The sequence below is a fragment of the Lutzomyia longipalpis genome, chromosome 2, assembly GCF_024334085.1.
Source record: "Lutzomyia longipalpis isolate SR_M1_2022 chromosome 2, ASM2433408v1".
Taxonomy (NCBI): Eukaryota; Metazoa; Arthropoda; class Insecta; order Diptera; family Psychodidae; genus Lutzomyia; species Lutzomyia longipalpis.
The window spans coordinates 17,611,137-17,626,205 of NC_074708.1; the positions used below are offsets into that span (position 1 = coordinate 17,611,137).

Here is a 15,069-nt window from a genome sequence, read left to right on the forward strand (position 1 = left end):
TTTTAACACTGTTAAAAATACTTCAGCTTTTTTAACTGAAAATTTCGGTCTCGATCTTCCACTGTTTTACTTTGGTCAAAAATTTTGTTTTTTTGACCAATTTTTTTGGTCAATATTTGACCATTTTTTTTTCATCGAGAGTATTTTGACTAATTTATTTGGTCGAAGATACTTAACCATTTTTTTCATCGATTTTGACCAATTCATATGGTTAAAACACTCACGCAAAAGGCTTTAACTGAATTATTTTGTCAATTTAATTGAAGTTCATCGGTCGTTTTGACAAATTCAAATAGTTGAAACACTCCGGCTAGGTGATTTAACTGAATTATTTAGTCAATTTCACTGAAATAGTTCGGTCATTTTGACCATTTAAAATGGTTGAAGCGGTCCTGCAATGTCACTTAACTGAATTATTCAGTCAATTTTACTAAAGCATTTCGGTCGTTTCGACGAAATAAAATGGTGGAAGAGCTTCGCAGAATGAAATTTAACTAAATTATTCCGTACTTCAGTCTTTTTGACAAATCAATACAGTGGAAGATCGGGACTGAATTATTTGGTCTCGGTCTTCCACTGTAGTACTTCAGTCTTTTTGACAAATTAATACAGTGGAAGATCGGGACTGAATTATTTGGTCTCGGTCTTCCACTGTAGTACTTCAGTCTTTTTGACAAATTAATACAGTGGAAGATCGGGACTGAATTATTTGGTCTCGGTCTTCCAATGTAGTACTTCAGTCTTTTTGACAAATTAATACAGTGGAAGATCAGGACTGAATTATTTGGTCTCGGTCTTCCAATGTAGTACTTCAGTCTTTTTGACAAATTAATACAGTGGAAGATCAGGACTGAATTATTTGGTCTCGGTCTTCCAATGTAGTACTTCAGTCTTTTTGACAAATTAATACAGTGGAAGATCGGGACTGAATTATTTGGTCTCGGTCTTCCACTGTAGTACTTCAGTCTTTTTGACAAATTAATACAGTGGAAGATCGGGACTGAATTATTTGGTCTCGGTCTTCCAATGTAGTACTTCAGTCTTTTTGACAAATTAATACAGTGGAAGATCGGGACTGAATTATTTGGTCTCGGTCTTCCAATGTAGTACTTCAGTCTTTTTGACAAATTAATACAGTGGAAGATCGGGACTGAATTATTTGGTCTCGGTCTTCCAATGTAGTACTTCAGTCTTTTTGACAAATTAATACAGTGGAAGATCAGGACTGAATTATTTGGTCTCGGTCTTCCAATGTAGTACTTCAGTCTTTTTGACAAATTAATACAGTGGAAGATCAGGACTGAATTATTTGGTCTCGGTCTTCCAATGTAGTACTTCAGTCTTTTTGACCAATTAATACAGTGGAAGATATTTGACCATTTTTTTCAGTGAAGGGGTGATTTAACAAATTTCTTTGGTAAGTGATATTAAACAGTTTGATTCAGTGAAGGAGTACATATTTTGTCCAATTCAAATGATTGGTACGCTTTAACTGAATTATTTTATCAATTTTACTGAAGTTTATAGGTCGTTTCGACCAATTCATATGGTTAAAGCACTCAGGCAATACGTTTTAACTGAATTATTTGATTAATTTTACTGAAGTTCATCGGCCGTTTTGACCAATTCAAATAGTTACAGCATTTTCGCAATGTCATTTAACTGAATTATTCAGTCAATTTTACTGAAGTACTTCGGCTTTTCTGAATTCCACTCTAAAATGCAAAATCTTCAGATCTAACTTAAATTTGGGATGAGTCACGTTAACAGGATTTTTAATAAAAAAAAAACAAAATTAAAAAAAAATATTTCTTTTATTTTCTCTTAAAGCATTTTCCTTTTTCTTTTACAATACCCATTAATACTTTAAATGAAAGAGGCTTTTCAATTAAAGACTGAGTTAAAGAAAAAGAATTCTTTTTTTATTCCCTTTTAGAGGATAAGGGAAATTATTTGATCAAAATAACAAAAGTCATTTGGTTAAAAGACAATAAAAGCTGAATAAAATTATTAAAAAGGCCAAAAAAATTGTCAAAAATACAGAAATTCTTCGGTCAAAAGTCATGAAGTAACTCAAGTAACTGAAGTTATTTGATCAAAATAACAAAAGTCATTTTGTTAAAAGACAATAAAAGCTGAATAAAATTATTAAAAAGGCCAAAAAAATTGTCAAAAATACAGAAATTCTTCGGTCAAAAGTCATGAAGCAACTCAAGTAACAGAATTTATTTGGTCGAAATAACAAAGTCATTTGGTTAAAAGACAATAAAAGCTGAATAAAATTATTAAAAAGGCCAAAAAAAATTGTCAAAAATACAGAAATTCTTCGGTCAAAGGTCATGAAGCAACTCAAGTAACAGAATTTATTTGGTCGAAATAACAAAGTCATTTGGTTAAAAGACAATAAAAACTGAATAAAATTATTAAAAAGGCCAAAAAAAATTGTCAAAAATACAGAAATTCTTCGGTCAAAAGTCATGAAGCAACTCAAGTAACTGAAGTTATTTGATCAAAATAACAAAAGTCATTTGGTTAAAAGACAATAAAAGCTGAATAAAATTATTAAAAAGGCCAAAAAAAATTGTCAAAAATACAGAAATTCTTCGGTCAAAAGTCATGAAGTAACTCAAGTAACTGAAGTTATTTGATCAAAATAACAAAAGTCATTTGGTTAAAAGACAATAAAAGCTGAATAAAATTATTAAAAAGGCCAAAAAAAATTGTCAAAAATACAGAAATTCTTCGGTCAAAAGTCATGAAGCAACTCAAGTAACAATTTATTTGGTCGAAATAACAAAGTCATTTGGTTAAAAGACAATAAAAGCTGAATAGAATTATTAAAAAGGCCAAAAAAAATTGTCAAAAATACAGAAATTCTTCGGTCAAAGGTCATGAAGCAACTCAAGTAACAGAATTTATTTGGTCGAAATAACAAAGTCATTTGGTTAAAAGACAATAAAAGCTGAATAAAATTATTAAAAAGGCCAAAAAAATTGTCAAAAATACCGAAATTCTTCGGTCAAAGGTCATGAAGCAACTCAAGTAACAGAATTTATTTGGTCGAAATAACAAAGTCATTTGGTTAAAAGACAATAAAAGCTGAATAAAATTATTAAAAAGGCCAAAAAAAATTGTCAAAAATACAGAAATTCTTCGGTCAAAAGTCATGAAGCAACTCAAGTAACTGAAGTTATTTGATCAAAATAACAAAAGTCATTTGGTTAAAAGACAATAAAATCTAAATAAAATTATTAAAAAGGCCAAAAAAATTGTCAAAAATACAGAAATTCTTCGGTCAAAAGTCATGAAGTAACTCAAGTAACTGAAGTTATTTGGTCGAAATAACAAAGTCATTTGGTTAAAAGACAATAAAAGCTGAATAGAATTATTAAAAAGGCCAAAAAAAATTGTCAAAAATACAGAAATTCTTCGGTCAAAGGTCATGAAGCAACTCAAGTAACTGAAGTTATTTGGTCGAAATTACAAAGTCATTTTGTTAAAAGACAATAAAAGCTGAATAAAATTATTAAAAAGGCCAAAAAAATTGTCAAAAATACAGAAATTCTTCGGTCAAAGGTCATGAAGTAACTGAAGTAACAGAATTTATTTGGTCGAAATAACAAAGTCATTTGGTTAAAAGACAATAAAAGCTGAATAAAATTATTAAAAAGGCCAAAAAAATTGTCAAAAATACAGAAATTCTTCGGTCAAAGGTCATGAAGCAACTCAAGTAACAGAATTTATTTGGTCGAAATAACAAAGTCATTTGGTTAAAAGACAATAAAAGCTGAATAAAATTATTAAAAAGGCCAAAAAAAATTGTCAAAAATACAGAAATTCTTCGGTCAAAAGTCATGAAGTAACTCAAGTAACAGAATTTATTTGGTCGAAATAACAAAGTCATTTGGTTAAAAGACAATAAAAGCTGAATAAAATTATTAAAAAGGCCAAAAAAAATTGTCAAAAATACCGAAATTCTTCGGTCAAAAGTCATGAAGTAACTCAAGTAACTGAAGTTATTTGATCAAAATAACAAAAGTCATTTGGTTAAAAGACAATAAAAGCTGAATAAAATTATTAAAAAGGCCAAAAAAAATTGTCAAAAATACAGAAATTCTTCGGTCAAAGGTCATGAAGTAACTCAAGTAACAGAATTTATTTGGTCGAAATAACAAAGTCATTTGGTTAAAAGACAATAAAAGCTGAATAAAATTATTAAAAAGGCCAAAAAAATTGTCAAAAATACAGAAATTCTTCGGTCAAAGGTCATGAAGTAACTGAAGTTATTTGATCGAAATAACAAAAGTCATTTGGTTAAAAGACAATAAAAGCTGAATAAAATTATTAAAAAGGCCAAAAAAATTGTCAAAAATACAGAAATTCTTCGGTCAAAGGTCATGAAGTAACTGAAGTTATTTGATCAAAATAACAAAAGTCATTTGGTTAAAAGACAATAAAAGCTGAATAAAATTATTAAAAAGGCCAAAAAAAATTGTCAAAAATACAGAAATTCTTCGGTCAAAGGTCATGAAGTAACTGAAGTTATTTGATCAAAATAACAAAAGTCATTTGGTTAAAAGACAATAAAAGCTGAATAAAATTATTAAAAAGGCCAAAAAAATTGTCAAAAATACAGAAATTCTTCGGTCAAAAGTCATGAAGTAACTCAAGTAACAGAATTTATTTGGTCGAAATAACAAAGTCATTTGGTTAAAAGACAATAAAAGCTGAATAAAAGTCAAAAAAGAAAATGGAATTAATAAAAAAAAAACAAAAGTTATTAAGACTGCGCTCGATTTTTTCTCCCACACAAGTTATTTATTTGCAAATGAGGTAGATTCTAGCAAAAATATTTTCTTTTCGTTTCTTACAATTCGTGAGTTACAAGGTTTTTTGACATTTTCACAAAAAGCTTCTAAAATTTTAAGGTCTAAAAAGTTTTACATCTAGACCAAGTAGCCGAGACACATTTTACGTCATAATAGAAAAGGAAAGATTTTGGTATTCTGGCTGAAATTTTAGCTGTGTTTCTTTCAGACACAGCTTTTGTGTACCGAGCAAAATCGAAAGTCGTCAGATCGGGCTCAAACTTGGGATGAGCACGAATTAGGGTCCCCACATTCCAAAAAACGTATGCGCCAAAAAAATTTTTTTTCCGGCCGGCCGGCCGTCCGGCCGGAGTACAATGCTAAATTGCGAGAGAACGGTGATAGATAGAGACTTGCGGTAAACGGCAAAGTTTAAATATCGACTGGAAGACATCCGATTATGACGTCAAATTTTACCCCCCTCCCCCCCGTCCGCCATTTTGAATAACCTCAAAATTTTGTTTTCGCTATATCTCAGCCCCTGTAATAGCTAAAAATCTGAAATTTTTTTATGTTGTAGGGGACATCAAGAGCTTTCCAACGATACCTCATTTTCGAAAATCGGTCAAGCCGTTTAGTCAATATGGCCGCCAAAATTTTTCATCGAAAATCGACCATAACTCGAAAACGGCTTGACCGATTTCGATCAACCCGGGCTTAAATGAAAGCTCTCAACAAACCCTACAACTCTCTAGAACATACGAAGTTTCAAAAGTGACTGCTAGGGGGCCAAAAATCGAAAACAAAATTTTCGATTAGTTTTCGATAAATATCTCGAAAACGGCGACATAATTTTTTTTTCATTTTTTTATATTGGAAGGTGAGGTGGACGTACCTGGAGAAATATAGGGCGTTAGTTGTGGCTTCCGGGTCGAAGCGACCGGATTTCCAGCATTGAAAAATCTCCTTCCACTTCACAACTTCAATATTTATTTAAATTAACAAAGAATATAAGAGAATTAATAATATAATTGAGAATTTTGCTTCACTGCGTTGGCGTGCATGTCGTGTCTATTGCGCGCTTTTTGGGAGAGTATATGACAGGTTTTTGACCGTTGATAGGTGGCGCGCGACCATTCCCGATTCGTGCCGAAATGTGCCTTTGGCGCGGATCCATATATGTTATAGCTGACCATATTATCTAGCTCCATGCCAAAAATGAAGAAAATCTATGGATTCGTTTTCGAGATATAGCCTTTCAAAGTTGGCATGTCATATCTCGGGTTCTACAAGTCCGATCTTTATCAACTCAAGCGCAAATGAAAGGTTGAAATGATTTTTTTTACAAAATCATATGATTTGTAAGGATCTGTCGAGGTGCCTTTTCAATTTTTTGTGAGTTTTTTATCCATAGAAATATTATTTAGTGTCAACGTATAGACCATATTGACGATTATTCTACATGAATTTGAGTATTTGGATTTGTTTCAGGATATTTTATGTGGAAAAATATTGAATTTTTTGTGAATTATGTTTTGAAAGACCACATGAGACATTTCCATAGATTAAAAAGCAGTCTGTTTTAGAATATGAAAAAGGGTTTGATTCCGAATATTCTGGATTCGCTTCTACCTGCCAGGAGCATCTGGGATTTGAAGTCAAATTCCTGTGCTTCTGCGCTCAAAGGCCAAGGAACGGACAAGGCCACAGTTGTTCGGAAAAATACCCCTGTTATATTTGGACCAAAATCTCAGTAAATCTTTTTAACCCTTGGAGGATTTTGCTGACAAAAGTAGCCAATTCGACTTTTTTCAATCGTCATAGAATTAAAATCTATTCATATTTCGTGATGAATTCTACATTGGTGTATAGGGGAGTTTTATTACTTCAAGATCATGTAAAGAAAATTAGGAAATGTACTGGTAAGCTGACCAAGCTAACGAGAGCTGTGTTTCTTTCAGTGTATTAATTTTGTGAGAGCAAACTTAGAACGCGAATTAATTTAAATACGCGTAAAGTCGGGAAAAGTTGAAAAGTCATGTCTTGAAGTCAGCTATAACATATCGAAAAACGAAAAAAAATTATGTCGCCATTTTCAAAAAATTCGAGTTCGAAATTTTCGAAAGTTTTGTTTTCGATTTTAGCGTCTCTTGCGGTCATTTCTCGAAGTTGCAATGTTCTAGACATTTGTAGAGTTTCACGAAACCTTTCATTTGCGCTTGAGTTGATCAACATCGGACTTGTAGAACCCGAGATATGACATGCCAACTTTGGAAGGCTATATCTCGAGAACGGATCCATAGATTTTCTGCATTTTTGGCATGGAGCCTAGATAATATAGTCAGCTACAATATATCAAAAAATTTAAAAAAAAATTTTTTTGTGATGAAATTTACCCTTATCATATTCGGCTTTAAAGTAGCCCCAAAGAATGAGATTCCACGAGAGCCTAGAAGAGAGAGGGAGGGGAAGAAAAACAGCATAGGTCACCTCAGGATCTGTTTATTTTTAAGAATAAGTGTGGCATAAATTCTGAAGAATAATCCCAGGTAAGAGTTAGGGCAGCCTCCGGAAAAGCAATGGAGCTACCTTCCGGATCTATTATTCCGCCGTGAATCACTTCGTGATGAATCTCCTTGGGATGCAGCAGTGGGCATTGATTTCTTCACCAGTGTGGGAGATGACCAAAGCTTGGTCTATCCGGGTACGACCTCGTGGCTCCTGATGGGGATGAGCCTCCCTGGAGCGAGGCACTGGGCAGGAAGTGGACGATAAATGACTCCAATATGGTAGATCATCATCCAAGACATCCTTCGATTCGGGCCCACTAGATTCTCCGACAGATTTTCTGGTGATTGGGGATTTTGTGAGATCTCTCCTCACGCCCTGGATCCCGGTGTGACTTAAGTCAATTGACATCCTTCCTGGCTCGACACTGCCACAAACGCTCCTCTCAGACTGGGGGCTCGTGGAACCGGGGTATTTCTTCTGCCTTCTAGGTGGCTGGCTACCAGCAGCTCCTCTTCTTCTAAGTGTGGAGCTCATGGAATCCGAGGCACTTCTGCAGTCACTTCCCGCACTTATATAGGGTTTTGGGGGTAAAACTTTGAGGTTATGACCTCTCCTCCCCATCAAAAACTAGCTGCCGAATTTCTGCAGAAAAATTCGAAAGCACTAAAGGTATTCTGAACACGTGTTCTTTAGAAATTCTTTAGAAATTTTGTATGGCGCTGGGACACTTTTTCTGCAGAATATTTCCGCAGTTTTCTGAAAAAATTCACCAATCTGTTATACCGTTGAAATTCGTTTTGAATTTAAAAAAAGCGTTTTTTTTTTGCAAATTGCTTCGCGGGGATTTGTTGCGCTTCGCGCAAATTTTGGAGAAAAAAATTGTGATGGTTTATAAGTAAAAAAAAATAGGGCCACTCATTAAACCCAAAGAAAAAAATTTGCAAAGAGAAGAAATCATTTTCAAGCAACATTTCCGGCGCCAAATTTAAAAATTCGCAAAAAATGCATGAATTTTATATGGGGGCTACCTAAAGGGGGGCTTTGGGGGGAAAATGAATACGGCCACTCGAAACAGACTGATATAAGGAGCGTCTGTACCAAATTTCATCGCAATCGGTCAAACGGTGTAGATTTGTATAGCCGAACACGACGGAAGATTACCAACAAACAGACCTTTCTTTATTATATAGATTTATTTAATATTTTTAAAATTTACAAAAAAATATTGAAAAAATATATCCGGCGTTGCCTTTTCCTTCTCCTGCTGTCTCCTTCGATGCTGGGCGGCTTTTCAGATGATCTCTCCTCTTCACCTTTGTGACTTCCGGGACTTTAAAAAATAAAAGAAAATCTTAGGAAAAAGTATTCTAAATATTTTTTCATCTTTCTCACCTTCCATTTCCGGAAAATTATGTTGCATAAAGTTGTGTAAGACCGGATCCCAGAAATTGAGGACTGAAGCCAGGCACGGACAGTTTTGTGCTTCAAACGGATCTAAAATATGGAAAAAAAAGTTTAGAATAATAATGAATTTTTTGAAAAAATACGAATCAGAAGAATTAACATACATTTCCGCATTTTGGAATGTTGTCAAAAATTAAAGCAAAAGCGGGCAGGGCATCCGGGTAGAGCATTCAGGCAGGCCATGCGGGTAGGGGTCCGGGCAGGGCTTCCTGAATAGGGCATCCGGGTAAGGCTTCCGGGCTGGTCATCCTGGGCACTGATTGTGTTCCAAAAACGATCTGAAATACCTATAGTAAAAATTGATAAATTGTTCTTTTTTTTTCTTGTTTACAAAAGTTTTTGTTTTTATATCTTGAGAAAATTAATTTAAAAAAAAAAAAGAAAAATCAATTTCGGGCTCTTTTTTTGCAATGAAGAATTTTTAGATCAAAATAATTAATTTTTTTCTCATTGTTTTCTATCAATTTCATCAATCTGATGCTACTAAAACATTCCACAAAAGATATTTGTGAAATCTAGTAGGATCAAAAAGATAAAATTACCCAAATTAATTAAGAAAATTGTAAAATTACTTACCGCATCTCTTCTGCGTGAATTTTCCATCATTTTTGCACTCTCAAACCACAAAGTCTCAAATTGACGAATTTTTGAAGAAAACCGCGGAAATTTTCTGCACCCACGCCGAACGCTCCCAAAGCGAGATAAATCCACCCGAATGAAAAAATAAACTGCCCCTCTAGCGGTCACTTTTGAAACTTCGGATGTTCTAGAGAGTTGTAGGGTATGTTGAGAGCTTGATGTCCCCTACAACATATCAAAATTTCAGATTTTTAGATATCTGAGATATAGGCAAAACCGGTTTATAGGTATTGGTTTATAGGTTTAGCCGCAAGTCTCTATCTATCACAGTTCCCTCGCAATTTAGTGTTATACTGCAGACGGCCGGCCGGCCGGAAAAAAATTTTTTTGGCGCATACGTTTTTTGGAATGTGGGGACCCTAATTTGTGCTCATCCCAAGTTTGAGCCCGATCTGACGACTTTCGATTTTGCTCGGTACACAAAAAGCTGTGTCTGAAAGAAACACAGCGAAAATATAGAAATTCTGCGGTCAAAATTCATGAAGCAACTCAAGTAACAGAAATTATTTGGTCAAAAGAACAAAAGTCCTTTGATTAAAAGATAATAAAGCTGAATAAAATTATTAAAAAAGCAATTTGAAATTGTCAAAAACACAGAAATTTTCCAGTCAAAGTTAATAAGGTAGCCCAAGTAACTGAAGTTATTTGGTTAAAATAACAAAAGTTGTTTGGATAAAAGACAATAAAGCTGAATAAAATTATTAAAAAAGCAATTTGAAATTGTCAAAAACACAAAAATTTTCCAGTCAAAGTTAATAAGGTAGCCCAAGTAACTGAAGTTATTTGGTTAAAATAACAAAAGTTGTTTGGATAAAAGACAATAAAGCTGAATAAAATTATTAAAAAAGCAATTTGAAATTGTAAAAAACACAAAAATTTTCCAGTCAAAGTTAATAAGGTAGCCCAAGTAACTGAAGTTATTTGGTTAAAATAACAAAAGTTGTTTGGTTAAAAGATAAAAAAGCCGAATCAAATAGTCAAAAAAGAAAATATAATTGATCAGAAAAGGAAAAGTTTTTCATTTATATAATATTATAAAAGAATTAATTAATTCAAATAAAAGAAATGCTCAGTGACTGAATGACATGTCAAAACTTGTTTGATTTGTAGAAAAACGAATATATATATAATATATTTGCACCACTCACCCATTCGGATTTAACCAATCATTTCAGTCAACGTACTCACAAAGGAAAACAAAATGGCTTCGTTTTTTTTCACTCACAACGCAATATCTCAATTTTAGTGCTAAAACTTGCTAATTTCATTACAATAGCACTTGAAAACTCTTAAATAATCACTCATGAAGGATTTTCATTACTTTTACACTATTTTTTCACAGTTTTTCACTCCATAATTACAAAGAAATCAGGAGAAAACAGAACGCTGTCAAAAACTTCCGTCAATCTGCTTTAACTGAATGCTTCGGTTGAGGAATGGAATTTTCCAGAACACGCCAAAGTATTTAACCTTTGTACTTCAGCTAAACATATCATTAACCAAACTAACATATCTCTATTAACGATGATTGCAAGTTAAAGAAGTGAAAAAAGGAAAATATAAAATAGCATTCGGAAAACAATTTGGTAGACAAAAGATAATAAAGCTGAATAAAATTATTAAAAAAGCAATTTGAAATTGTCAAAAACACAAAAATTTTCCAGTCAAAGTTAATAAGGTAGCCCAAGTAACTGAAGTTATTTGGTTAAAATAACAAAAGTTGTTTGGATAAAAGACAATAAAGCTGAATAAAATTATTAAAAAAGCAATTTGAAATTGTAAAAAACACAAAAATTTTCCAGTCAAAGTTAATAAGGTAGCCCAAGTAACTGAAGTTATTTGGTTAAAATAACAAAAGTTGTTTGGATAAAAGACAAAAAACCGAATCAAATAGTCAAAAAAGAAAATATAATTGATCAGAAAAGGAAAAGTTTTTCATTTATATAATATTATAAAAGAATTAATTAATTCAAATAAAAGAAATGCTCAGTGACTGAATGACATGTCAAAACTTGTTTGATTTGTAGAAAAACGAATATATATATAATATATTTGCACCACTCACCCATTCGGATTTAACCAATCATTTCAGTCAACGTACTCACAAAGGAAAACAAAATGGCTTCGTTTTTTTTCACTCACAACGCAATATCTCAATTTTAGTGCTAAAACTTGCTAATTTCATTACAATAGCACTTGAAAACTCTTAAATAATCACTCATGAAGGATTTTCATTACTTTTACACTATTTTTTCACAGTTTTTCACTCCATAATTACAAAGAAATCAGGAGAAAACAGAACGCTGTCAAAAACTTCCATCAATCTGCTTTAACTGAATGCTTCGGTTGAGGAATGGAATTTTCCAGAACACGCCAAAGTATTTAACCTTTGTACTTCAGCTAAACATATCATTAACCAAACTAACATATCTCTATTAACGATGATTGCAAGTTAAAGAAGTGAAAAAAGGAAAATATAAAATAGCATTCGGAAAACAATTTGGTAGACAAAAGATAATAAAGCTGAATAAAATTATTAAAAAAGCAATTTGAAATTGTCAAAAACACAAAAATTTTCCAGTCAAAGTTAATAAGGTAGCCCAAGTAACTGAAGTTATTTGGTTAAAATAACAAAAGTTGTTTGGATAAAAGACAATAAAGCTGAATAAAATTATTAAAAAAGCAATTTGAAATTGTAAAAAACACAAAAATTTTCCAGTCAAAGTTAATAAGGTAGCCCAAGTAACTGAAGTTATTTGGTTAAAATAACAAAAGTTGTTTGGATAAAAGACAAAAAACCGAATCAAATAGTCAAAAAAGAAAATATAATTGATCAGAAAAGGAAAAGTTTTTCATTTATATAATATTATAACAGAATTAATTAATTCAAATAAAAGAAATGCTCAGTGACTGAATGACATGTCAAAACTTGTTTGATTTGTAGAAAAACGATTATATATAATATATTTGTATCACTCACCCATTCGGATTTAACCAATCATTTCAGTCAACGTACTCACAAAGGAAAACAAAATGGCTTCGTTTTTTTTTTCACTCACAACGCAATATCTCAATTTTAGTGCTAAAACTTGCTAATTTCATTACAATAGCACTTGAAAACTCTTAAATAATCACTCATGAAGGATTTTCATTACTTTTACACTATTTTTTCACAGTTTTTCACTCCATAATTACAAAGAAATCGGGAGAAAACAGAACGCTGTCAAAAACTTCCGTCAATCTGCTTTAACTGAATGCTTCGGTTGAGGAATGGAATTTTCCAGAACACACCAAAGTATTTAACCTTTTTACTTCAGCTAATAACTCATTAACCAATAACAGAATCATATCTGTCATTTTGTTAATAATTTAATATATTAAATACTGATGTTAATTAGTAAATATATCAAAATTAGGCAGTCAAAATAATAAAAGCTCATTTGCCAAAATAACTTGGGATACTTTACTAACTTTGACAGAGTAACTTGTGTTTCTGACAATTTTAAATTGCTTTTTTAATAATTTGATTCAGCTTTGTTGTCTTTAAACCAAATGACTTTTGTTCTTTTGACCAAATAACTTCAGTTACATGGGTAACTTTATTAACTTTGACCGAAGAATTTCTGTATTTTTGACAATTTTTTTTGGCCTTTTTAATAATTCTATTCAGCTTTTATTGTCTTTTAACCAAACGACTTTTGTTCTTTTGACCAAATAACTTCAGTTACATGGGTTACTTTATTAACTTTGACTGAATAATTTCTGTGTTTTTGACAATTTCAAATTCCTTTTTTAACAATTTTATTCTGCTTTATTATTATTTTTTGAATAATTTTTGTTATTTTAACCAATTAACTCCTGTGTTTTTTTTTAATATGCATTATTACTGTGTCACTAAATAATTTGTGACATTTTAGGATATTTTAAACCGTTCAGTTGGTTGACAAACTAAGACAGTAAAAAATAAAGCGAAAGAACGGTAAGTAAAACTTACGGGCTGTGATTCTTTCTTTGTCAGTGAAATGTGAAATTGACGGAAAATTGAGGATGGGCAAATTTTGCGGAAGGCTTTCTCGCGCACCTAATCACAGCCAACGCCCAGAATTTTTGTGAAAAGCCTTAATCGTGTGCGTTGGCTGTGATTCGGTACACGAGAAAGCCTTCCTCAAAATTTGCCCATCCTCAATTTTCCGTCAATTTCACATTTCACTGACAAAGAAAGAATCACAGCCCGTAAGTTTTACTTACCGTTCTTTCGCTTTATACTGTTCCATCCATGCTATATTTAATTTCTATCTTTACAGTTTATATATATTTAACTTTGCATTTTTATATGTATATATATAATGTATATATCTATGCATTTATATATATTTTACTTTACTTTTATATGTGTATATATAAAACGCCCCGCTTCGCGGGGCGTTGGACTTATGCAAATCAAGATATGACATGTTAACTTTAAAACGCGATATCTCCGGAACGGCTACATAGATTTTCTTCATTTTTGGCATGGTGAAAGACATTATAGTCAGCTATAACATATCAAAATATGAAGCAATTCTATAAAGCGGTGCTCGAGATATTCATCGAAAACTCATCGAAAATTTTGTTTTTCATTTTAAGCCCTCTAGCGGTGACTTTAGAAACTTCCGATGTTCTAGAGAGTTGTAGGGCTTGTTGAGAGCTTTCATTTGAGCCCGGGTTGATCAAAATCGGTCAAGTCGTTTTCGAGTTATGGTCGATTTTCGATGAAAAATTGTGTCGGCCATATTGACTAAACGGCTTGACCGATTTTCGAAAATGAGGCATCGTTGGAAAGGTCTTGATGGCCCCTACAACATATCAAAATTTCAGATTTTTAGCTATTACAGGGGCTGAGATATAGCGAAAACAAAATTTTGAGGTTATTCAAAATGGCGGACGAAGGGGTGAGGGGGTGGATTTGACTTCATAATCGTATGTCTTCCACCCGATATATGAACTTTGCCGTTGACCGCAAGTCTCTATCTATTACCGTTCTCTTGTAATTTAGCAAAAGGTTCCGGCCGGACGGCCGGCCGGCCGGCCGGCCGGACGGCCGGAAAGATTTTTGGCGCATACGTTTTTTGGAATGTAGGGACCCTAATTCGTGGTCATCCCAAGTTTGAGCCCGATCTGATGACTTTGCATTTTGGAGTGTACACAGAAGCTGTGCTTCTTTCAAGAAAGAATCACAGCTAAAAAATGAGAACATATGAAAAGATATCGCAGAATTATGTTGTCATTGGATCATTTCTGTTCTTCTGACCATTTTGAATCTTCATCACTTTTTACTCACTGAATAATTTTTTCTCTTATGACTAATAAAATTAGCTTTTTTTATGAAACTGAATAGCTTCTGTTATTGTAATTGATTAACTTCTGCTAAATTAGCTGTTTCAGTTTACTGCAATATCCGATAACTAACTAGCTTCAGCTTTTTTAAAAATTTTGAATTGGTTATTTTTCATGAAATCGAATAACTTCTGCTATTGTAAATGGTTAACCAAATAGCTTCAGCTTTTTTAAAAAATTTGAATTGGTTATTTTTCATGAAACCGAATAACTTCTGCTATTGTAATTGATTAACTTCTGCTAAATTAGCTGTTCCAGTTTGGTACAGTAT

The 15,069-nt window shown here is 32.6% G+C and overlaps 1 protein-coding gene and 1 long non-coding RNA gene across 5 annotated transcripts in view; both read right to left on the minus strand.

Moving 5' to 3' along the window:
• The window catches only part of LOC129791070 (protein nubbin-like), a 78,826-nt gene that overhangs the window by 2,354 nt on the left and 61,403 nt on the right, over positions 1 to 15,069 (minus strand). The window lies entirely within an intron of this gene.
• LOC129791072 (uncharacterized) lies at positions 8,515 to 9,508 on the minus strand. Of its 2 annotated transcripts, XR_008750663.1 has the most exons (4): positions 9,360 to 9,508; positions 8,888 to 9,061; positions 8,712 to 8,813; positions 8,515 to 8,649 (listed from the first exon to the last, which is right to left on the minus strand). It is a non-coding gene; the product is annotated as an uncharacterized LOC129791072 (long non-coding RNA). The 2 variants fall into 2 exon arrangements; XR_008750662.1 differs by having other exon boundaries at positions 8,712 to 9,061.